Source organism: Mobula birostris, chromosome 14 (assembly GCF_030028105.1).
Source record: "Mobula birostris isolate sMobBir1 chromosome 14, sMobBir1.hap1, whole genome shotgun sequence".
In the NCBI taxonomy this organism is placed as follows: domain Eukaryota; kingdom Metazoa; phylum Chordata; class Chondrichthyes; order Myliobatiformes; family Myliobatidae; genus Mobula; species Mobula birostris.
This window is the reverse complement of record NC_092383.1, coordinates 34,456,789-34,483,687: the sequence shown is the minus strand read 5'-3', so window position 1 is coordinate 34,483,687 and position 26,899 is coordinate 34,456,789.

The window sequence follows — 26,899 nt, the reverse complement described above, 5'->3', positions numbered from 1 at the left end:
TTTTCTTGTGGGCACACTCAATAAATCCATATTAGAATAAATGAACGGCCGAGCCAATTTGAGTGTTCAACCAGTGTGTGAAAGGAACAAACTGTGCAGACACAAAAGAAAGAAATAATAATGATAGTGGAAAAATAAGCAATAAATAGCAAGAAAGTGAGATGGAGAGTCCTTGAAAGTGGTTGTCAGAACATTTCGGTGAGGGGGCAAGCGAAGTTATTGCCTTTCACTCAAGAGCCTGATGGTTGAGGGGTAATAACTGTGCCTGAACCTGTGGGTGTGAGGCTCCTCTGTTTTCTTGCAGATGGCAGCTGCAAGAAGAGAGCGTGTCCTGGATGGCAGGGTCCTTGATGATAGATGCTGCTTTCCTGCCACAGCGCTCAGTATGGATGTACTCAATGCTGAGGCTGACTTTGTTCATGATGACTGGGCTGTATCCAAAACTTTTTGTAGGATTTTCTATTCAAGGGCATTGGTGTTTCCATACCAGGCTATGATACAACCAGTCAATATACTCTCAATTACACATCTTTAAAACTTGGTCAAAGTTTTAGTGTCATAATGGGGGGCATTGGGAATGGACCCAAATGCAAGACACAGACACTGAAGTACTAGGAACAGAAATGGACAAAACTAAATGACAGGACAGGACCCAGAACCTGGGTCTTGACTCAGGCTCGGACCTCAAAACCAGGTGAAGACGTGACGAGGCTTGGGTTCTTGGAGGTTCGGGTTCTTGGAGACTAGATGAGGGCATACGGGGCAAGGGTACTTCGAGGCAACTCCTGGGCAGGACGCGGGACTCCGCTCTACGGAGGCAAGGACAGGGAGGGATGAACCCAATCGCAGGGTAACGGCAAGCTACCTGCCTTACCCGACGGAAGCAAGGGACAGGAAGGGACAGATCAAATGGCAGGGTAACGGCAATTGGCCTGGTTTACCCGACAGAGGCAAGGGACAGGAAGGGACAGAATCAACCGCTGGGTAATGGCAATCGGCCTGGCTTACCCGACAGAGGCAAGGGACAGGAAGGGAGCTAGGTTCGGAGTGGCTCCAAGACTCGAGGCGGCCAGTAACCTCAGTGGGCTACAGAACAGCCAAATCCGTATCTCGATGACTGCACTAGCCTTCCACCAGTGGGTTGCTCCAAGGGGAGACTGATGAGATGACCCAGGACCCACACTTGATCCCAGGGCCACTTATATTCCCAGCCCCAAGAAGAGCAGCAGATGCTTATGGTTAAGTCCAACCAAAACAAGGGACAGCCGGAAGACGCGAAGTCCCCGGGCTGGACTGTGAACCGGAATGCGGACTTCGGACCGGACCATAACATTTAGATGTCATGCGAAATCTTTGCAAACTCATATAGAGGCACTGCCATGCTTTTTCATAATTGCACTAACGTGCCAGGCCCAGAACAGCTCCTCCAAAACCATAACACTGAGGAATTTAAAGCTGCAGACTTTCTCCACCTCTGATCTTCCACCAAGTCCTGGTTCATGGACCTCTGATTTCCTTCTCCTGAAGTCAATTATCAGCTCCTTGGTCTTGCTGACATTGAGTAAGAGGCACCCACAGCCAGATTTCAATCCCCCTCCTCTGTGCTGATTCATCACTATCTTTAATTCTGCCTATGACAAACTTGAATATGGTATTGGACCTATGCTTAGCCTCACAGTCGTAAGTGTAAAGTGAGTAGCACAGGGGGGCTAAGCACACAGCCTTGTGCTGCACCCCTTCTGATGGAGACTCTGGAGGAAATGTCGTTGCCAATCTGAACTGACTGGGGTCTGCAAGTGTGGAAATTGAGGATCCAATTGTGCTGGGAGATATTAAGGTCTTGGAGCTTATTGACTAGTTTTGAGGTGAATGATGGCATTGAACGCTGAGCTGTAGTCGATAAAGAGTATGTGTCTTTGCTGTGCAGATGTTCCAGTGTTGAGTGAAGAGGCAATGAGATGTCACCTATATGGGCCTGTTGTGCCAGAGGCAAATTAGAGTGGATCCAACTCTTGGATCCGCCTCTCAGGCAGAACATTCATCACCAAACTCTCAAAACACTTTATCACTGTTTATGTAAGTGCAACTGGATGATAGTCAATGAGGCAGGTTACCATGATTCTGATCTTACAACTTGTAGCTATAGCTGTTTTGTGACTGGTCCAGCTGAGATTCTTGTGAATAAAGATTATTAGGATGTTGATTGTAGAGGCTCCTGTTTGATTTACGTTTGTAGCTTTGGCTTAAATACAGCTCAGGAGTTTACCTTTCTGTTGCACAGAGACAGGCTCATAAGAGTGAGAGAAGCCAGGAGGATGGAAGGGATAACAGTGGATATAACATGGCTGGTCCACAGATCATATTAAGATCCCAGAAGACACATCCAAAGATGCATTGCATTATGCAGATACACAGCAAGTCAGGCATCAACTGAGGAGAGGGAGAAAAAATGGTCCTATTGGCCTTTCACCAGAATTGAAGAAATGGAATTAGCCAGGAAGAAACTTAAAGCTTTTCTCTCTACAAATGCTCTCTGACCTGTTGAGTATCTTCAGTAAATCCCCCTCTCGCCCCCTCCCTCTCTCTCTCTCCCTCCCCTGCATGTTGTTTCCATTATATTCTGTTTTCACTTAGATTTTCAGCACTTTTACTGTGTTGTTATTCGTTTGTTTGCTTTGGTGGTCTGTTCTGTTTATTACATATTCAAGAGAAATTATGAATCATTGGTGATCACTGAACTGGCAAATACCTTGGAATGCTTGTGTTCAATCACACTTCTTCTAGTGTGTAATGCTAAACAGGATGTGACCCATTTCACATAGCAGGCATTTCTGTCTATCGGTGCATTAACGAGAACGTGTCCTGGTGCTTACTGTAAGGTTAGAGTGAGGGAATGCTGTGAAACATTTTCAATGTGTAAATCAACCAGTAACATATGTGAAGGAAAATGTTCTCCACCAACAAAATTTCACATTTCAGTATGATTTCTATCACCCCGTTTTTAGCCTTGTGAAAGTGGCAACTTCCTGTCACTCTCTCAATTACTTTCACTGTTGCTGCAATTGTGCATTAATTGCCAATTAAAGACAATCTTGAAAGTTAAATCAAGTAATTAACAGCATAAGCAGCCATTTAATGATGTGATAATTGTCAACGATTGCCTCTTAAACACTCTCACCCAAAAAGTGAACTATTCAACCTGTGGACTTCCATTACTTTGGACAATTAATTTAAAATTAAACTTTTCATTTTCCTTTCCCTCTCTTACAAATGAAACTACCTCTCCCCCCCATTTTTATTTTTCTTGCTGCCTTTGATTAGAATAGAAATTGCCCACTCTATTTTCTCCTTCCTCTGTTCCTTTCTGATTACTCTGGTTTTAAAGAGGTCCTTCACTCAGCATCAGGCAACTCCTAAGATACATAGAGCTGCAGAAATTTGAACAGAAAGTGCAATAAAAATATGTTTAACTACTGGGACGTGTCCTGTTCCAGAAAACTTCCGGACACTTAAATTAAAAACAAATAGAAGAGGACAATGTTGCCACTACCTAATTTGCCATGGACTGTTTAAATTCGTCTGAAGCTACGATCAGTCAGTTGAATACTAGAATGCATTTACTGGACAGTACTATGCCCAAATTTGTTTCAGCAACTGAGATGAATACCAAGGATTTTTTCTTAAATTGCAAATGACGGCTTTAATTCTTATTATTCATTTAATTAGAGATCCTAGTTTGCCAGATGTTTTCAGACCTGAACATATAAATACCTACACAAGAGCCACAGAATCCTAGAGGAACTCAGCAGACCAGGCAGCATCTATGGGAAAATATCTAAATATCTCGTGTACAAGGACTGCACAGACTTTGTGAACTACTTGATGATGGACTTCATTGGAGCTGAATCTTTATCCTCTACTTGGATTACATGGTCTACATGATTTTCGTGGGCTTCATGGACTGGTCTAATGTTCAAAGCCTGGTCTAATGTTCTTTGTGGTTTACATTGACAACATGATCTTCATGGTTCTCACGGTCTATATGATTTGTATGCAGGTAAGCAGCCAATTTCTAAATGAACAGAAGGTGGATATTCATATAAGCAAGTGTTGAACTGTGACGAAACTGCAATTTATTGGAGTCTTCCCAATTCCGGTAAGTGAAACTACAGTGTACATACATTATTTCTACTTTATATAGGCTGTGCATTTTCATGTGTTGTTTGGTATGATTTGGCAGCTTCATAGTTTAAAGTTTACTGGAGAGAGTGTTCCTGCCAAGAGTGCTTCCGCCGAGAGTGCTGCTGCGAGATTTCTGTGGCGCTAGACAGTGCTGCAGAAAAGTATTTCTACTTTATATAGGCTGTGTATTTATCATATCATTCCTGCTTTTACTATATGTTACTGTTATTTTAGGTTTTGTGTGTTATTTGGCATGATTTTGTAGGGTTTTTTTTGGGTCTGGGAGCGCTCAAATTTTCCCCATATTAATGAATGGTAATTGCTTATTCACTTTATGACATTCCGGCTTACGAACCGTTTCATAGGAACGCTCTACCTTCATATAGTGGGGGAAACCTGTACCCAGAAGCCCTTTTCATCATTGCCCGTGATTACTATCGGGCCAACCTTAAGAGTGCATTACCTAATTATGACCAGCACATTTCCTGTACCACCAGGGGCCCAAGCACCCTTGACCATTGCTATATAACCATCAAAGATGCTTAACAAGCCACCCCCCACCCCCCCACTTTAGTAAATCAGACTCCAGGCTGTGCTTCCACGCTCTGCATACAAACAGAAACTAAAATGGAAGAATTCAGAACAGAGAGTTGTACTGTGCTGTTCTGAGGAAACAGACGAGCTTCTACATGAGTGCTTTGAGTCGATAGACCGGTCCATGATCAAGGACTCAGCTGCCAGCCTATATGAGTATGCCACTACCATCACAGACTTTACCAACAAATGTATGGAGGAATATGTACAAAAGAGGACAATCCAGGTGTTTCCAACAGGACACCATTGATGAATTGAGAGATTTACTCCCTACTGAAGTCTACCTCTGAAGTATTCAAATCAGGTGACTCTGACCTTTACAAGACATTGAAATACAACCTCCATAAAGCTAACAGAGATGCTAAGAGACAGTATCAGTCCAATATCAAGTCTCAGACAATCCTTTAGCTCTGGCAAGGCTTACAATAATGAGTTATAAAACAAAGTCAGGCAGCTTTGTTCACAACAGTACAGCCCTTCCTGATTAACTTAACGCATTCTCTGCATATTTTGAACAGGAGGCAATGGGTATGTCACCACCAACCCCAATGGTCTTCCTTGCACCAGAATCTGCATTCCGGACATAAGATCAGTCTTCCAGAAGATGTCCTGGCCATATCCTTGGGCCCTTTGCAGATCAACTTGTGGGTTTATTTGCAGTAATTTATAACCTCTCCTGTGTATAGTAGTGGACCTGAGGTTGAGATAGTTGAAAGATTCAAGTTCCTAGGAATGAACATCACCAAACACATGAACATCCATGAAAACACCATAGCCAAGAAAGTTCACCAGCAGCTCTACTTCCCCAGAATGTGAAAGAAATTTGGCAAGTCCCCATCTTCTCTTATTAATTTGTATTGATGTACCATAGAAGGCTTTCTATATGGAAGCCTCATAGCTTGGTATGGCAACTGCTTTGCACATGACTGCAGCAAATTGCAGAAATGTCGACGCAGCTCAGCCCATCATGGAAACCATCCTCCTCTCTAAGGACTCTGTCTATACTTCAGCAAACCAGCCAACGTCATCAAAGACCCTACCCATCCTGGGCATTCTCCCTTCTCCCTTCCATCGAACAGAAGATACAAAAACCTGAAAGCACATACTGTCAGGATCAAGGGCAGCTTCTATCCTACTGTTGTAAGACTATTGAACAGTTCCCTAGTACAGTGGGTTGGGCTCTTGACCTCACAACCAGGTTATAATCTTAAACTGTTTGAGCTATATCTAGCCAGACAGGCATGAGTGTAGAGAGAGTAGAGCAGTGGCTAATCACACATCCTAGAGGTGTGCCTGCATTGACATCAGTGGAGACTTCACCACCACCTTCTCAAGGACAACTAGGAACTGACAACAAATGCTAGAAATGATACATACTGTAAATGTGTAGTGGAAAGGTATCAAAGGACACATAGTCATACAAGGGATAATTCTGGGACAATGCGAGTTAAAGGTAGAACTACAATGTTACCCCTAAATCACTTATGGTTCCCTATAACTGATGGTCTCCATTATGTTGATACACTTGCTTTCTTTGTGGAAATAATGTGGGGAAAATATTATTTACTGTAAAGGAATTATAGACAGCAAAAGCTTACAATAAAGAAGCTATTCAACACGTTGGGCCTTACCCATTCCTTGTTCCTTGCTTCCAGGCTTTTTACAATCCTCATTTCTTTCCTTTTCAAGTTTGTTCCCAATAATATTTTGAGAGTTATTTCCGAAATATTTTGGCGATACATTTCTGACCATGACAATCCCCTACCCCCACTAAAAAAACCTCTCAGAATTCTACTTCTTTTCCCAGTAATCGTAAATCAATATTGGCAGGTTACTGCCGTACCGCAGGTAAAAACTGTTTCTTCCAACCCACAATGTTCAAATATCCTAATCAAAGAGTTTTAAGACTTGCATGAATGTAATTGACCTTGGATTGTTGTTGATGTCCATCAGTCATGACCTTCTCCATTATGCTTCCTGTTTAGTAGATACAGGCAATTTTTCATAAACTCATGTTCAATATTAAGCAGAGACACAAGAGACTCCAGATACTGGAAACCGGAACAACACGCCCTGCTGGAAGAACTCCATGGCTCTGGCAACATTTATGGAGGGAAATGGACAATGAATGTTTTGGAGTCTTGATCTGAAACATCAACTTGTCCATGCCCGCCCCCAGAAATGCTGCTTGACCTGTTGAATTTTACCAGCACTTTGTGTGTTGCTTCATCATTAATCATTCGATGAAAGAGAAAATTACTGCAGATGCTAGAAATCTGAAATAGAAATTGAACTGGCTGGAAGTACTCAGTCAGTCAGACAGAATCTGTGGCAAGAGAAAGAAAGTAAATATTTCAGGTCAGAAACCTTAATTAGAATAAGACTTGAAATTTTAACCCTATTTCTCTCTCTACAGAGGTCCTTTTAGCTGCTAACTGGTTCTGACATTTTCAATTTTTATTTATGATTGGGAAGGTTCATTGATAAAGTATTGGACAAAGAAGCAATGTAGTATATTCAGTATTTCAGTAATATTTGAATAATATTGTATATATGGTGCTTGATTACACATTCTTTCTATGTTTACATCATGCATTATGTGTTATCTGTAAGAGGTACGTGAAAGGCATATGTTCTTATGCCAGCACATCATATAAACCCATATAACAACTACAGCACGGAAACAAGCCATCTCGGCCGTTCTAGTCCATGCTGAACTCTTACTCTCTCCTATTCCCACCGACCTGCACTCTGCCCATAACCCTCCATTCCTTTCCTGTCCATATATCTATCCAATTTAACTTTAAACGACAACATCAAACCTGCCTCAGCCACTTCTGCTGGAAGCTCGTTCCACACAGCTACCACTCTCTGAGTAAAGAAGTTCCCCCTCATGTAACCCCTAAATTTTTGCCCTTTAACTCTCAACTCATGTCCTCGTGTTTGAATCTCCCCCATTTTCAATGGAAAAAGCCTATCCACATCAACTCTATCAATCCCCCTCATAATTTTAAACACCTCTATCAAGTCCCCTCTCAGCCTTCTATGCTCCAAAGAATAAAGACCTAACTTGTTCAACCTTTCTCTGTAACTTAGGAGATGAAACCCAGGCAACATTTTAGTAAATCTCCTCTGTACTCTCTCAATTTTATTGACATCTTTCCTATAATTTGGTGTCCAGAACTGTACACAATACTCCAAATTTGGCCTTACCAGTGCCTTATACAATTTCAACATTACATCCCAACTCCTATACTCAATACTCTGATTTATAAAGGCCAGCATACCAAAAGCTTTCTTCACCACCCTATCCACATGAGATTCCACCTTCAGGGAACTATGCACCATTATTCCTAGATCCCTCCGTTCTACTGCATTCTTCAATGCCCTACCATTTACCATGTATGTCCTATTTTGATTAGTCCTACCAAAATGTAGCACCTCACATTTTTCAGCATTAAACTCCATCTGCCAGCTTTCAGCCCACTCTTCTAACTGGCCTAAATCTCTCCGCAAGCTTTGAAAACCTACTTCATTATCCACAACGCCACCTATCTTAGTATCATGTGCATACTTACTAATCCAATTTACCACCCCATCATCCAGACCATTAATATATATGACAAAGATATATGAGCACCTCACTGAAGTAAAATTAAGTAGAGAGAAATCCCGGCTCCCATGTTTTTCTTCAGTGAATTTCTGGAGTTACAAAACATAACAGTGGTGATGAGTAAGTTTTAAAATGAACCCGAGATGACTACTTACATGTTGAAGCACAGCATGTTTTTTCTTTGCAAAGGGAGAGAGAAATGACTGAGGTAAATAAAAGTACATCTCATGCTTTATTGTTGGGGGGGGGAGGAGAAACAGTTGAGTTTTAAAAAAAGGCAGAAAATGGACAAAATTCACGGGTTCATAAACAGGGAGTACTGGCTGATAATAATTTTTTAAAAAAAAACAGAAATAGCTGGCTTCATCAGAAAGATAGATGCATTCCAATGCACAGAAAATAAGTGTGTATTGTATACTGAAGAAAATTGAGCAGTATTTTAAAGCAAATGGAATAACTGATCAGAAACATGTACCAGTTTAGCAAAATCCAAAGGTTTGATTAGAAATTTGAATGCTCCAACCAAACCAGCCAAAATTAGCTTTGCTGACATCATGAACACCAGAAACACTTGGAACCAAAACCATGTTGATGGTGGAATGCTTTAGGTTTCGTAAACAGAATCAAAAGGAAGAGGAGGGCATTTCAACTGAAATGTGGCTGAATTGAAGAAATTATTTGAACATTGTCAGTTCAGTGATGGCTTAGTGATGCATTGTGAGTCTGTTTAGTTTGTATAATCTTGGAAGAAAATATTCAACATGGCTCCTAACTGAAACACAGCTTACATTTGAAAGTGCAGTTGAAATTGCTGTATCAATGGAAACAGTGGCCAGAGACACAATTGAGTTGCAGTCAGGAGTGAAAGTGAGTGTGAACAAAATTGCAATGTCTAAACAGAAACCAGCCTGGCTAAACAAATAGTGTTGTCATGTGGCAATAGCTCACATACACCAGACTAATGCAGTTTTAAAGGCAAAATCTGCAGAAAATACAACAAAGTAGGACACATACAAAGAGCACGTCAGGCAGACAAAAATAAATGGACTGTACAGGGAATAGAAAAAGATAAAAATCCAAGTTAGAGCACTATTCTCCATGCTGTTGATGAAAAATCTGATAATGATGAGAGTGACACAGGACAGAGTAGCCTTGAGATTTAGATTGTGAAAACGAACAATCAACAAACAGTATGGCTTACAGCAGAAGTGAACAGTAAATTAACTAAAATGGAATTGGACACTGGCTCGGCTGTTTCAATCATTCCAGAAAATGAGTTTGAATGGCATTTCAAAGATACTGAATTGAAGTCTGCAGATTTCCAACTAAGAATGTATACTGGAGAAAAGATAACTTCTCTAGGAATGACATTTGTAACAGTGAAATACAACAAATAAGAAGCCACATTTGGCTGGTATGTGGTAAAACCAGAAGGGCCTGCATTATGGGTCCGTAATTGGCTGAAGCAACTACATCTTGATGGGAGATCCATCCATGAGTTCCATGCACATCCCTTGCAATAGAGTCAACTGAAAGGGAATTAAAAATGGTGATGGATGATTGCACAGCATTTTAAGTGTGGTGCTGGAAAACTCAAACATATCAAAGGTAAAATAGTGTTACATAAAAATGCTGCACCCAAGTTTTTCAAAGCCCTTCCTGTTCCTTGTATCAACTATGATAATATAGCCAGTGAGCCAGTTCACATGGAGGCTGAAGAAATTCTTTCCAAGATTGAGTGGAGCAGATAAGCAACATCAGTGGTCCCAGTAGCCAAAAAGAATGGGTCACCATCAACCCCGTACTGAAAGCGGATCAATACCCAGAATAGAGGATATCTTTACAAACCTTTCTGGAGGGGGGAAAAACACCTCAGCAAAGTAGACTTATCTGAGATGGAAGAAGAGTCCAACATGTTTCTCACCATAAACACTCACAAAATGCTTTATTGGTATAATAGGCGTTTTTGGAGTAGCTTCTCCACCTGCACTCTGGCAGAAAACTATGGACCAGGTGCTACAAGGCTGCCGAGGCACTCATTATTACCTGGATGACATCATTGTTACTGGTGAGGATGGCAAGGAACATCTCCAAAATTTCAAGGTGATGTTAAAAAATTTGAAGATTATGGATTCAGAGCATGACACAGTAAGTGTGAATTCTTTAAACTAAGTATTAATTTCTGTGGTCACGCCATTGATGCACAAGATTTACACAAGTGTGCTGAGAAAATTCAAGCAGTGGTGGATGTCCCAAGGCCAATGGATGCGTCACAGTTGTGGTTCTTTTTAGGATTTGTCAATTAATATAACAGGTTCCTGTCAAACCTGGCTACGTGCTGCACCCCTTGAACTCAGTATCACAAACTGGGAAGAAAGGACAATGGACAAAGCACTCTGAGGTAGCTTTCCAAAGTGTAAAGGTAATGGTGACATCAGACATTATACTCACACATTATGATCCATGTCATCCAGTGAAGCTTGCTTGTGATGCCTCACCTTGTGTTATTGGTGTAGTTGTGTCACGGGTTTTGAGTGATGGAAGTGAACACCCTATAGCCTTTGCATCACATCCTTCAGAGAAAAAAATATGCCTTGAGTGTGGATGAGGTGTAAAGCAATTCAACCAGTACCTGTTTGGGAGAGAGTTTACCCGGGCTACTGTTCATCAACCACTAGTGTTCATTTTCAATCCAGAGAAGGGTGTTCCACAAACTGCATCAGCTGAAATGCAGAGATCTGTTTAGAGAACACAATTAGAAGATCAAATTCAAGAGGACAACTAATCGTGGAAATGATGATGGATTGTCCCATTTACTCTTGGAAAAGGAAATACCTGGAAAATTTTACAAACAAGGACACTTCTCTTGATGTGTCCTAATCCAAATTGGAAGTCTCCCTATTACGGCAGAGATGACCCAAGGGGAAACCAGAAAAGATCCTACACTGTCTCAGGTCTACATGTCAACCCAAAATGACTGGAATGAGCAGCAGAAATTCCAGTTCCCCTTTTTACCAGCACCGGGATGAACTTGCTCTCAACGGGTTTATGTTATATGGAGATTGAGAGTTGTTGCACCATCCCAGCTGAGAGCTAAAGTGTTGGAGGAGCTAAATGCCGGTCATCTAGGTGTGGTCAAAATAAAAGCATTGGCTCAAAGTTTTGTCTGGTGGCCTGGGATAGATCAGCAGATTACACAGCTTGCCATGCGCTGTTCAGGATGCCAACAAGCCCAGAAAATGCTAAGAACAGCAACTTGCCAATCCTGGGAAAGGCCTGCAATGCCCTCGCAGAGGATTCATGTGGATTTTGCCAGACCATGCATGGGCACAATTTTCTTGGCGGGTACAACTACAAAGTGGCCGGAGGTGTTCCAAAAAGCCTCCGCTATAGCCTTGCACTTCGCTTGTGTTTTGAGAAGCCTCTTCTGAAGGACCAGTGTTCCAGCACACATAGTCAGTGATAATGTGACCACAATTTATCGCGGAACAGTTTCAGTCATTCCTGAAAATGAATGGAATAGTACATATTACTTCTCATTGAACACCCCCCACCCCAAGCTACAAATGGGTTGGCAGAAAGATTTGTCCAGAGTCTAAAGAACACACTGCGAGCAATGTCAGCAGAATGCAATACACTGGCACTGAAACAGAAGCTTGCCAGTTTCCTGCTTGCCTATCACAATGCAGCACACTCCAAACCAACAACTCACCAGTTATGCTGATCCTGGGTCATTCCCTTCTGCTCATGCTTGGATCTCCTCAAACCCAATCTCTGATGACTGTGCAGGACAAACAGCTGAGACAAATTGAGGGCTCTTCAAACAAGGAGGTTTAATGTTTCATTCCTGGACAAGCAGTGGTGGTGAGGGGCTACAGAGGTGATCAAAAGTGGGTACTTGGAGAGATTAAGGACAGAACTCGACCACATAGTGGAGATTACTTCTAGGGTCACCTGGAGGTGACATATGGATCAGTTGGAGAGAGCAGAGTGAATTGTTGGAGAAGAAAGGTATCCACAGCTGTCAGAACCACTCCCTGCAGTCCCCAAGACAACTCCTACAACCACCGCAGAGGAAGTCTCAGAACCTGAGATTTGTTTCAAAGCCACACGTCTCACCTGCCAGGCACACAAATCCCTCCCCCACCCTGCCCATTAGGAAAGACCTTATCCACAAGAGTAAGAAATCCTCCTCAGTGATTAAATCTTTAGGCCTGAATGGGACAATTTAAAATTTGCTATGCTGTGAATGCCTGTCTCGTAGTTGTATTATGCAGTATACAGTGTTTTCTATGTTGAGCTGCAGCTTATAGCTAAGCAGGGAGGAGTGTTGTGTATTCAATATTTCAGTAATATTGTAAATATATTAATTTTGCTTACATAATTCATTATGCATTATATCTAAGAATTATGTGAATGGCACTCTTCACCACCACTTTATGTGTGAGCACCTCACTGAAGTAAGTTTAAGCAGACCAGTTATCCCTGTTTCCGTTTTTATTTTCCTTTGATTAGTTTCTGGAGTTACAAAGCATAACATGGTCCATGTCACAGAGAAAGAAGACACACACTCAGCAGGTAATTGGAACTGGGCGGAGTTATTTCCTTGGAGATCAGTCCACAATCACTGCAAAGTGGTTTACAAAATAAATCCTAATTCTAAATGCGAGAGCCAGATTAAGATGTCATTTTCCTGAAACGAGTGACTCCGAGCGTATTTGTGCAGTGATACTGTCCACCTGACACTTGGCTCTCACTTTGGGAGAAGCTACAGACATTAAACTGCAAATTACATCACCACAATTAATTTTCCTGAGGGAATTTGTAGGAAGGCCAATGCATGAATCATACATTGGAAACTGAATTAGCAGACAGATTTCAGGTTGTATACAGAAAGGCGTTGGGCACTGATAGACAGAAGGTAGCTGTTAGATCTGGAGGTTACAATGAGGGCTGATCACGTGTGAATTCCTAAGAGGATCATCATTAAGGGCTGCTAGTCTTCACCATCTTCATCAGTGAGCCAGAGAAAAGGGGTTGGAAAAATAGTCTGAAAGTTTAACTAAGGTTTACAGGGGGGCGCTGGGTTGCTTGAGCCAGACCGGCGTGGAAGAAGTGGAGAACATATGCAAGTATCAGTACACCACGACAGAACTAATCTACAGGTATTATAGCTCACAGAGGCAATTTGCAGTAAGTTGCTGACATGCACGATGTATCAAGGTGGGACTGGAACCAGCATCAGAGTCAGGTTGTGAAATTTGTTGGTTTGTGCCAACAATACATTGCAATACATAATAAATAATAAATAAACTATGTATTACAATAAGACTTGTGTACTATATATATTTCTAATCATAATAAGAACATGTATGTAATATAAAATTAAGTAGCATAAAAAGAGAAATTAAGAAAAAATATATACTGAGGAAGTGTTTATGGGTTCATTGTCCATTCAGAAATCTGGTGGCGGAGAGGAAGAAGCTGTTCCTAAAACGCTGGGTGTCTTCAAGCCCCTGTGCTACCCCCTTGATGGTAGTAATGAGAGAAGAGCATGTTCGGAGTGATGGGGTCCGTAATGATGGATGCCGATTTTTTGAGACATCTCCTTCCGAAGATGTCCTTGATGCTGGGGAGGCTAGTGCCCATGATGGAGTTAGATGAGTTTCTAACTTTCTGCAGCTTTTTCCAATCCTGTAGAGTGACCCCTCCATACCAGACAGTGATGCAACCAGCTAGAATGCTCTGTGCAGTACATCTGTAGCTGTTTGCAAGATTCTTCAGTGACAGACCAAGCCTCCTCAAACTCCTAATGAAAAATATCAGCTGTCATGCCTTCTTTGTAATTGCATCAATATGTTTTTACGATTACCTGAAAACTTAGGAAATTTATTTTTCTGGAACCTGTGTTTACTACTCCTCTCCGATCTAGTTTCATCTTTGACGCTGCACTGGTGTCTGCATGTCCAACCAGGTTGGCAGCCTTTATTCAAACGATGGCACAAGACTGCCTTGTCATGAGAAGGAGAAGGTGGACAATAATTGCTGGCCTTGTTAGTGATGCTCACAACCTGAAAACTAATTCTCTTCACTAAGTAGATAATAACGGCTGCTGGAAGTGATTACAAGATAACAAAGCAACTGTGGAGTAAGGGGAGATGGAGCCTGTTTATAATCTGCATGAGATCACACTAATGCCTGCAATCACTCTGTGACAGGTTATTTCACAGAAGAGCTGCTGGGAATTTTTCTACTTGACATTGGTGCTTTCACCAGTAGCTCTTTGGGTGTTTTTACCATGTTTGTCTGATAATATGATTTATAGTTTAGCCATGTTTGTTGTTTAATAGTTTATACTCCAGTATTTCTTTTTAAATTATGATCATTTAAGTCACAGATCCAACAAAATGCTCTTGGAACAGTTTCAGCAACCTGTGCATCAGTACTGACAATCGTATATCCAAAACTAAAACTTGGGGGGCGGGGGGGGGTTGAACCCTAAAATGAAGAAAGAGCACCAGATCCTGGCTGACATTTCAGTGTGGTATCTTAGTGTATCATTCACCCACCCCATCAAGTTGGATGTTAATTATCTGATGGCATTATTCACACAAGTTCTACCTGGCACTCTGCCCAAAACTAATCCCTCAGTGGGCATCACAAAAGATTCTGCCGATGCCAGAAATCCAGAGCAACGCACACAAAATACTGGAAGAACTCAGAAGGTCAGGCAGCATTTATGGAGATGCATTGGGCTGAAACTCTTCATCCGGACTGGAAAGGAAAGGGGAAGATGCCCCTAGATCTTATGGTTTATGTCAGAATAAGAAGGTGAGGGAGGGAAATGAAGTCAAGCTAAAAGGTAATAGGTGAAACCAGGTGGGTTGGTGGGGGGGTGGGGGGGGGGCGAAGTAAGAAGTTGGGAGGCGATAGGTGGAAAAGTTAAAGTGCTGGAGAAGAAGGAATCTGATAGGAAAGGAGTGTAGATATGGGAGAAAGGGAAGAAGGGGACCAGAGGGAGGTGGTAGGCAGATGGGGAGAAGAGGTAAGAAGCAAGGGTGGGGAATTGAAGAAAGGGGAAGGGGGAAAAATTACCAGAAATTGGAGAAGTTGATGCTCGTGCCTTTGCAATAGAGGCTATCTATACAGGATATGAGATGTTGCTCCTCCAACGTGCTTTCACAAAATCATGTTATATGGTGATCATCTCATTGGTATTTGCAAACCATTACTGTACTCAAAGTGTCTGGAATGATCCCGATATCATTACATTGACATTTCGACAAATATTCAGCATGAAGTGCCTTGAAATTTCTGAAAAGCTGAAGATTAGCTTTATTTGTTATATGTACATCAAAACATACAGTGAAATATGTTGTTTGCATCAATGACCAGCACAGTCCAAGGACGTGTTGGGGGCAGGCTGCAAGTGTCACCCATGCTTTTAACACCAACTTAGCCTCCCCACAAATTACTAACCCTCACCTGTACTCTGATTGTGTATGGAAACTGGAGCACCTGGTGGAAACATAGGCGGTCATGGAGAGAAGATACAAACTCTTCACAGACGGACAGCATCAGAAATGAACCTGGTTTGCTGGTGTTGCACTAACCACTTGGGACCACACCACCCCAAAGGACACCAAAGCTTTTCCTTTTGGATGAGGTAATACTTGTGACACAGGTAAAGATGTCAATAGTCATCACAGATCAAACTTTGAATACTTATTCATGACATGATGGGCACTTTTTTTTTGTTATAGTGCTTATTCACTGGGTCAAGGTTAGTGCTACTCTTAGACTTGCTTGGGTACTCATAATGTAATTCAGTCTGAGGATGAGACTTGATGACATGAAATATTACAGGTTCCTTCATTTCACAGGAAATTCTCTATCATAGTTTTGTTGGTGAGGATTCACCAGGATGTTTCCTGGATTGAGGAATGATTAGATAGTCTGTGTTTGCTGGTTTTTTTTCCCCCAAAGAGAGGGGCCTGAGAGGTGACCTTGCAAAGGTACATACAGTTATGAGATATGTTAATATAATTAGATAGTAAGGGTATTTTACTATTAGTGTCGTTGTCTAAATAAGAGGGTATAGGCTTAGGATGGGGGGGGGTTTGCAGGGGTGGGGGACAGATGGGATTATTTTTCAAACAGAATGGTTCACACTGGAATATGCTACCAGAGGAAGTGCTGGAATCGAATACATTCCCAAAGTTTAGACCGTCACATGAAGAAGCAAGGGGCGTGTTTATGAAGGACATAGATATGGTAAATAGTAGGAAGTTTTTCTCCGTGGAAGAGATAACTAACGTTAAAGGGATTTGATTTAAGGTAAAAGTTTCAGAGGGGATCTGAGGACAAACTTTTTCACCCGGCTGGACTCTGGAGCACATTAGCAGAATGGACGGTGAAAGCAGAAACTCTCATAATATTTAAGAAAAGCTATGGACAACATTTTTATAAATGGTGTTAGTGATGGTGGGTACTTGATGGTCAACATATTGGTCTATAACCCTATGACTCTGGACCTTACTTGTATTGGCACATCAGATGATTCCTGTTAAATTCTACTGGATAATTCATCATGGAAAGGACATGTCTGGATAGCAGTATGTTTAATGCCTTAAAAAGTATCTGACTGTTCATAGAAGCAGAGAATGGCATGAAGGCATCATTCTGCTTGTGCACCAGTATGTTCACATTCAGTTCAGATCAGAATAACTTGACCTAAATTCGAGATTCAGAATTGTAAGCAATATTTCTCTAGGTCAGTTAAATCTGGCTTGTGTTCAAGCCTCATGTGAATTTTGAATCTTTCTCTTCCAAAAGCAAGTTATGGTAGATCAATTCAAATGAGCTGGGAGTTTGTAATCTATTAACTGAGCAACAAGCCTGCCAGAAATAAAAATATATTGCTCAAATATTAATGGAGCCAGAAATCACTCTTGTACAACTGAAGAGCATTTCTCTGCCCAACAATTTTGTCGACCCTTTGTTAACAGCATCCGTCAATCCCTACACACGTTGTATGGTGAAGTTACACAGCCAGCAACTTACAACTGCCCCAAGCAGCATCTGTGCTGATGTTTCAGAGATCCCTGTCTCTCTCTATGATCTCAGAAGGGAACTGGTAGACCCTCAGGGGATGAAGTACATATTTCTCGTTTGATCCCTGTGGTGCTCCTGGCTAGTTGCAGCAACCCTTCAATTCAGCACGAGCATTGGAACTAAGCTTCAGTGGTTGGGCTCTCTGAACCTGTGCGAACATGTGTTTGTGTGTCTTGTGTATTTAGTGGATGTGACGCTGTTACAGCTTGGGGTGTCGAAGTTTGGAGTTCAATCCCAGTATCCTCTGTAAGGAGTTTGTATGTTCTCCCTGCGGAATGCGTGTTTTTTTTTCCGGTTATTCCAGTTTCTTTCCCCAGTCCAAAGGCAGACCAGTTACTAGGTTAATTGGTCATTGTATAATCATCCCGTGATTAGGCTAGGGTTAAAATTGGGGGTTGCTGGTTTGAAGAGCTGGAAGGACCTATTCTGCACTGTATCTCAAAATATATATAAAAAACGTAAATCTCCACCTTATGATTGCTTCTTCTGATCCATCACTGATTCCAACAATCAACATTGATGAGAAAAAAATTCCTCAACTGGAAAATCTCCTGATATCTCCTTAATCCTTTTCAGCCTGATAATCCTCTGAGGTATAAGCCTTCCTCTAATGCAGATCTCCTGATCACCTTGTTCCATCCCTGTTGGTTATACCTCACTGCCAAGGCCCTAAGCTCTGAAATCCTCTCCCTCAACCTTCAGCCTTTCTCATCCTTTTTGCTCTTTTAAGATGCTTCTTAAACATTACCTGTCTGGACCTTGTTTTTGGTCATATCCCTCCATTTCTCCTTATTTGGATCAGTGCTAATTTTTGTTTGTTTAGATTCCCATCAATCCTATTAGGCTGTTTCTGCTGTGTTAACCATGTTAACTGTTGGCAGCTATTGTTTTTTGTAAGCAGATTGGTAGTTAACTATGTGATCTGGGCTATGCTTATTGTGGCCATCAAGCAGGGTATTTAGAATTCTGAAGACGCACACCTCAAAGTCCAGCTGCAACTTCTTCCCCACTGCCACAGCTTCTTTCGCTGACCGAGAAACCCTAATTTTACCTCTGACTGAATTTCCCTCAACTTTCACTAATGCAATTATGTATTTTTTGTTTATTTTTTTTCCTGTGAATTATGTTTAATTTACCTGAAAGTGAGTTTATGAAGTTTATGTTTGTAATGTACTGTGCTGCTGCAGAAAGAGCATTTTCCTGGCATTTACATCATGGATAGGTCAGCCCTTGACAATGAACAAACTTCAATTTTGATTATGTGATAGAATCAGAGATTAATTTTCCAAGCTACTTGGTGAAATTTTTTGCCCTCTTGTGAAGATTCGCATAGCAAACCCTGGAACCTATGGCTCTTCTGTGACTGCTGAGATTTCGAGGAACTGATTACTGTTACAACTGTCAGTAAGGGCAGTTTTGGAACAGAGGAGAGAAGGAATTTCTTTCGCCAGAGGGTGGTAAATCTGTGGAATTCATTGCCACGGACAGCTGTGAAGACCAAGTCATTGGGTATATTTTAAAGCAGAGAATGATGGGTGCTTGATTAGTAAGGGCATCGTGGAAAAGGCGGGAGAATGGGGTTCAGAGGAAATTAAATCTGCTTTGATGGAATGGAGGAACAGACTCGGTGAGGTGAATGCCCTGATCCTGCTCCTAGATCTTTTGGTTTTATTGCCTTATGGCTCAGTGCAATTCAATAATGCAAATATTTAATTGCTTTTGTCATTGGGATAAAACTTCGAGCATTTTTTGCTTAATACCGAAGCCATTGGATGCAATTGTGAACAAAGTGATTCTATCACTGGGATAGATTTACACACATCCTGCCACATTAAGTAAGCAGAGTTATGACAATAAATAGCTGTGACCTCCACGTAAATGGAAGCCGCGTGGAGAAGTCACATGATATACAAACTCGCCCATACATTGTAAACTTGACCTCATGATCCCTTTGTAGAGAAGAGGGAGCAGCCCACTGGCTTATGCCGTGACAACTGTGTTAACTTAGTGGTGCATAAATCATCCCGTCAAAACTGTACCATAAACTCCAAGGTGTATTACAATACATCACTGGATGTCAAATCTGTGGAAAATCCATGATTTAATTGGAAAATGAAGGAAGATCACTGACTGGTATTTCCAAAAGGAAAGAACAACACACATTTACTCCAGGTTAGGAGAGAAAGGCAAAGCGTACCTACAATGTTTGAGATATTGTTGCAATTGCCCACATTGTTCTACACCTCCTGCATGGACATTATGCCATTTACATTGCTTTCAGCTCCTGTGTTATTTTTAGACTGCTGAACTAAGAGTGTTTTAGAATGCTTCAGTAAGGGAGTATCCTTACTATTACACAGACACTTAGTGGACCTCATTTGAGGCCCAGTGTAACTACCAGCTCAAAGTAAGCACTCGTCTCTGTAACTAACCCCAGGCACAGGGAGCTCAGCTGTTGTAGAACAGAGGCTAGCATTTTACCAAAGTTTTTTCTTAATTTCAGTTTTATAAGAACTATTTCTCTGGACACTGTGGCTTGCACACTAAAACTCTGCATTGAAACTATGGACTCTAATAACAAGTAATATTGATGATTTTGTTTACCCTGAGCCTTGATCTTCTGCATGGGACTCATTTTACAGACTCTCCATGGCCTCCTGGGGTTACAGTTTGGATATTGGAAGCGTGTCATCTTCTATTTAGGGTAAGAGCCAAATAAAGATGTTATTTTAACGTTTTCCTTACATGTATTAGGGCCCAACCTATGCCTGAAGTTCTCAGCCCAGGCATTTGTTTATCCTGAGGTTGCCAGGGCAATCACAGGTTTTACATAAGACACTACAGAAAGAAGGCAAGTGACTTGCTCCCTAATGTTGATCTTGGAATAACAGGATCCATTCTCACACAAGAAGTTAATGTCCAACTGACTACACTTCCTCAGGGATCTTGATCCGACCCACGCCCTCTTCTTCCTCTTCTTTTGACTTTTAATGGAAGTTGGCAGTCCAGCTTAAAGGTGTATTACTGCCACCAGCTGGACTGGAGTGTGGTGAAGAGAACTGGAGGCAAAAAAAAATCCCTTACTACTTCTCTCTTTTCAGATGAAAGCTAAATTAGCCCCGAAAGCCCTGTAGACTGTAAGTAATGAAATATGATATTGTGAATCACTCCCATAACTTAAAGTTTTAAAATGAAAACTATCAACCCCCAAAGATTGTAATGAAGTCTGCATTTGATTTCTTTCAACCTTATATGCTTCAGACTGTAATAGTATATGTTCAACTGTTCCATAATGATGACAAAGCCTAGATACCCACACCCTCTGTCCTCTGCCCACTTTTCCCCTGATGTCATTGATTATTTCTAGGTCATGTGACACTGAGCATCCAATTACCTGCAGCATTCTGGTTTGGGCTCTTCCTGCAGCACCATTCTGAAAATCCCATAGCTGGCCTTACTTAGACCCAGCCGTTTGCATGCAGGGTACGTGCTCAGGTTATACAGAGACAAAGACTGTATATTGCAAGCTTTCTATTCCTTACAAAATGAACCATAAGAGGAAGATACAACTGACCACCATTGGCATTTTGGGTAGCACTTGAAAGGGGAAAAGGGAAGACACGTTTTTTTTCTGCTGGTGGAGTCATGGGCACACTTAAAGGCAGAGCCAGACTGTTCAGAAAAAAAGCACTTATGACATTAATGGTGTTGCTGATAATTAAGTGAATATGCCATACAAGTTGGATTGCTCTGCTGGAAACCAATATTGACTTGACCTTCCTTGTCCCATCCAAAAAAAAGTTATTCTTAAGGTTGGGACCAAATGTAAATTTCACACTGAAATGGAAGGTTTGTACATTCTTCTTGTGACCCCATGGGTTTCCTCCAGGTGCTCTGGTTTCCTCCCATGTTCCAAAAGATACATGGGTTGGGGTTAGATTTACTAAGTTGTGGGCATGCTATGTTGGTGACACATACAGGCTGCTCCCAGCATTTCCTTGGACTGTGTTGGTCGTTGATGCAATGACACATTTCACTGTGTTTTGATATACTTGTGACAAAAAAAGCTAATCTTTATCTATAGGGTGGAGATGAGATATAATGCAGCCTTGATCTCATTGAATAGGGAAAGAGGTTCAAGAGCCTGAATGGCCTGTGTTCTATTCTTTCTCATCTGTTGTAATCCAACTCATCTACTTTTGTCTACACACCAACATCACGGGTCATTCCCCAACAATGGAACATTACAGAGTGAATGCCAGAGGCAAAGCCTGCAGTCAGAATATCAGGGTTAAGATTAGGGTATCATAGCGGTTAGCATAACACTATTACAGATTCCAGTGTTAAAGTCGAAGTCTGTCCCGAGCCTTATAGGCCCATCAGGCCAGTGCTTATGCCGGTTTCCGTGGTGTGAAGCGACTGAGAGTACGAGACTCCCCTCCCCCCACCGATAGGACGCCAGTCTATCGTGAGGTTAACCTCCAGCATTTTGCTGTTACCCATTTTCGGCTGGGTGGACTGGAGCATTCTGTGGTTAAGTGCCTTGCTCAAGGACACAACACGGTACCTCGGCTGGGGGTTGAACTCACGACCTTCAGATCGCTAGTCCAACTCCTTAACCACACACACACACACACACACACACACACACACACACACAGCACCAGTGACCTGGATTCGATTCCTGCCAGTGCCTGTAAGGAGTTTGTACGTTCCTCCCTGTGACCATGTGGGTTTCCTCCGGATGCTCCAGTTTCCTCCCACATTCCAAAGACGTATAGTATAGGTTTGTAGGTTAATTTGTCACATAGATGTTATTGGACAGCACAAGCTCATTGAATGGAAAGGGCCTATTACTGTAGTCTCTCTAAATACATAAAGGTCTGCCCCAGCTCCCAGACTAATTGACAGGAATTATTGTGTTATGTGTGTAGCCAGGATGGTGGAAGGTAGACCAAACGAACATTGACGTCTTTTCTTCCCAGTGGTCCTTTGTTCCTACTACCCCTGTATTAGTTATAATGCTTTGAAAGATTTAATTCCTGTCTCTGAGAAAGCAGTTTGTTTTCAGCAGTCATGTTTAAAAATAGGGTGGATAGGCTGACAGTCGTTTTCTGTGCCTGAAAGTGCTAAGTGTAATTAATTATACCTTGTTGATGGTTCAGTGAACCTAACGACAGAGTGTTTGATATAATTGTTCCAACACAAATCCCTGACATACCCAGTCATGTGTCTTCTGCATTAATGAGGAATGCCCTGTTCTGATTTGGTTTTCAGCATTTAATTAGCAGGAGGCTCATGAAGCAATCAATTGCTGGGTATATAGCAGTGATGAATTTTGATATTCTTACATTTGCTGATCTGCAGATTAACCTCACGAATGCAAATGTTAGGGTGTTTGCATTAAAGGATGAAACCTGATCGCTGCTTTTCACATAGGGACCGGCTCACTGTGGCTGCAGCCTCCAACTAACAGATTGACAGATTTGCGAGATTTTGTATGGTCACTTGTGTTTCAGAAGCAAAAATCATCCTCAACATAATGTTGAAATTCTATACCCAATAGTGTGGTCTACCGGTCCATTTCACCAGAAACTCAGGATAGAACTGTGAGAGATTTTCATCAGAAGCCAAAATGTTTTTCTGTTCTGCCTGGCAGCCCATCTTGAAACTGGGAAATCTGCCAGCTCCTTGTGCAGCAAGGAATTGCATCTTTCAGTAACTGGTCCAACTCAGCAGATCCTGTGCGTAAGGTCCAGATGAAGTCTCCAGCTGTTTCTTTAGATTCTGCACAGATCAGCTAATGGGAGTACTCAAAGACTTCTTTAACCTCCCTATATTCTGACCCAAGGTTCACAACTGCATTAAGAAGACCGTTATCACTCCAATGCCAAAGGGAAATGAGATAAAGGGCTTCAGTAATTATCGTCCAGTGGCTCTGATGAGAATTATTATGAAGTAATTCGAGATGCTGCTCATGGCACACATTAAGTGCAGTCTCCAACTCATTGCAATTCGCCTACTACTGAATAAAGTCTACAGAGTCTACCTCTTTGGCCCTACACTCATCTCAGCAGATCTGGATAACAAAGATACCTATGTCAAACTTCAGTTTATTGACTGTAGCTTCATCATCAATACCATACTTCCAAACAAACACATCTCCAATCCCCCATACCTAGGACTCATTACCTCCCTTTAGAAATGGATCCTTGACTTTCTGACTAACAGAATCAGTAAGGACAAGCAGCAATACCCCCTCTGTGATTGTTCTTGATTTAGATGCTCTGCAAGGCTTCGTCCTCAGCTCCTTACTCTACTTCCTAAAGTTTCTCTGGAAACTTACTAACTGTAACTCATATACTTTCCTAAATTAAATCCATTTGCCAATGTTTCATCTTTTCATTCAATCTATCCATACTCTGTTGTAGAGTCCAAGTATCTGCACTAAAACGTGCCTCTCTGTTATTTATATATCATCAACAAACCTAGTTAGTTTACACTGCTCTCTCCCTCAGCTCATTAATATAAATAGTTAATAATCAAGAGCCAAGGGCTGATCCTTAGAGCACCCCACCGGTTACATCATCCCAGCCTGAAAATAACTCATTCATTCTTTCTCTCTGACTTCTATGTGATAACCAGCTTTCCTTCTGTGGGAATACACTTCCTTCAATACCATGTGTTCTTATCTTGTGTATTAGCTTTTTATGTGGCATCTTGTCAAATGCCTTCTGGAAATCCAAATGCAATATATCAAGAGGTTCCCTTCAGCAGTTCTGCTTGTTAAATATTTACAATACTCAAAAGTTTAGAAGTTTGTCAAAATAATTCATCTTTCATAACATCATGTTGAATTTGTTGGCTTACATCAAGCTTCTCTAAATGACTGGCTAATCTTTTCCTTGATTAAAGATTCTCACATTTTGTTAATAATAAATGTTAAACCAACTGGCCCATTGTTTCCTGCTTCTTGTCTTCCTTCCTTCTTGAATAATCCACTCACAGTTGTGGTTTTCTAATCTGCTGGAACTCAGTAAATTTTGCAAAACTTCCACCAAATAGCTACACTATATCTGCAGCTATTTCCCTTAAAAAACCACAGTTGCCAATTGCCTGCCTTTTTCCCATTTACATTTCCATTTCCTTGCCCTATGAACCAGAAAGGTTAAGGTGTTTCCAATCTATGGTCTTAAACTCAGAATTAAGACTGATATTCTAGGGGTTGGCTTCATTGTGGGAGAGTTTTCCCTTGAGTTAAACTTAATACGTATCACTGAACCAGTAGTACTATAACAGATGACCCCTTTTCAGTTTTTGGAAACTTCTTTTATCATAACAGCCAACTTCTTTTCCATACATTTCAAGAATGACAATTCTTCATAAACACTTAGTTGGCCACCAAGTATTTTTGGACTTCCTGGAGTCCAACAGAAATGCATAACATTCTATTATTTAACTAAGCAAAGCTGGAAGGAAAGAAGTTCACACAGAATAAGTTAGTTTCCCTGGGTGAGGGCCACTGACAGACAGAGATAGTTGCTGCCAAACAAGGGTTGTTTAAAAGATGGTGAACCAAGATAACAGGTGTTTTCAAAAAAGGGAAAATTATTTGGAAGGGTAAACTGAATGGATTACTTTCGAAATAGATTACATGGCCTGAACTTAAGGCATTTGTGAGATGCTTAGCTCAAGCCAAGGTTGTGAGAGAATTTCTCTGTAGCTCATAGAGATAAAATGATGCTTCCAAAATGCATCAAAGGTTTTCTGGCAGGTTAACTGACTAATATACAATTGCTTTTAATATAGGTTGAGGCAAAAGAATGAAAGGAGAATTAATGGGTCTGTACAATATGTGAGAGAGTAAGTGTCAGGGGTACAGGGAAATAAGAGGATGGAAAATAGGATAATTGGGATTGATCCCTGGGAGCTAGCATAGATCCAATGGGCTGAATAGCCTCCTTCTGTGTCATTATAAGTACAACGTCAGTATAAGATCAAAGATTCATCCCCGTACCTAGTGGTAGCTTGCCTCTGTATCATCTATAGATCAGTGTAGCTGTCTGGAGTATATTTGTGTGTAAATATTCAATATGTTGGGAGAATAGGCAACAAAATGATATCATACATTTGACATAAGTACACATACTTATGCAAGGTAATAAGCATCCTGTTGGCTTCTCCTGGAGATACTTACAGATGGAATATAAAGCCGAAGAAGCCTTGGAACAGAGGAAATTGCAAAAGGATTTAATAAAGCATTTAAAATTGTGATGGATGTAAAGAAGATGGAGAGAAAGTGTGACCACTGGTGGAAAATTCGAGAACTTTAAGAAGGGTAAGGGGTATTTGGATAGATTGAAGGCTAGGTAAGCTTTAGAAGTATATAATCCAAACACAGGCAAATGGGTCTTGCTTAGGTGGGTACCTTCGGCAGTATAGGCAAGCTGGGATGGAGTTACTTTTGCATTTTATTTTGCTCTATGACTTTATCACCAGGTCAGATAGAATGAAGATGAATGCTTAAAAAAGCAGAATGGGATATGAAGGGAAGGATGTGACACAGTAAGTAGCTCAGGTCAGGGGGTGACACTGGAGGCAGGTTCAACTGCAGTGTCCCTGAGGCAGCTGGACATGTATCCAAAAAGAATGAATTTGCTGAGTAATGTGGAATGCAACCAGCCAGTTATGGAACGGGCTTTGCAAAGGTAGTGCTTGTTGGGGTAGGTGGAGGTGTGCCTAGGATTCCGCTGCCATGACACATTTCAAGATGTCCGCCACCCAGGGCCATATTTGTTTTCAGTGACCCCATCCTCTTGGTGTGTGTTAGCAAGACCTGATTCTGCACCGGCCAGCCCCCTCCCATCACAGTGTCTGGATTCATATGGAGACACAAAAGACTGCAGATGTTGCACAGAACAAAGCTGAAGAATTCAGGGACCAGGCAGAGTCCATGGAGCAAAATGGACAGTCGATATTTCTTTGTCCATTTCCCTCTACAGATACTGCTTGATCCATTGAATGTCTCCAGCTTTGTTTTGTGTGTAATGTTGTTCTGGATGCTTCAACATAGATACAGTTATCAGTGTGCATTGTCCCAACCCTCATTATCATTGCATTCAAGGTAAATTAGACCAGTGAAAAAATCACCCTTTGTTAAAATGAGCACCCACAGTGACCCTGAGGTCTGCCTTTAGCACCTCTCAGGTTGAGTGAACACCACCTGTCCCATGATCTGAGGGTCTGCTGAGACTAATTGGGAGGGCAGAGAGGCTGAGAGTGAAAAATCAAAAGCCTTTCTCTAAGGACGGCGGTCAGTCCCCTGGGAATGGTTCCGGCTGCCAGAGTTCACACAGTTTACTGATTCCGATAGTGTGTCAAAAGCTACTTCCTTTG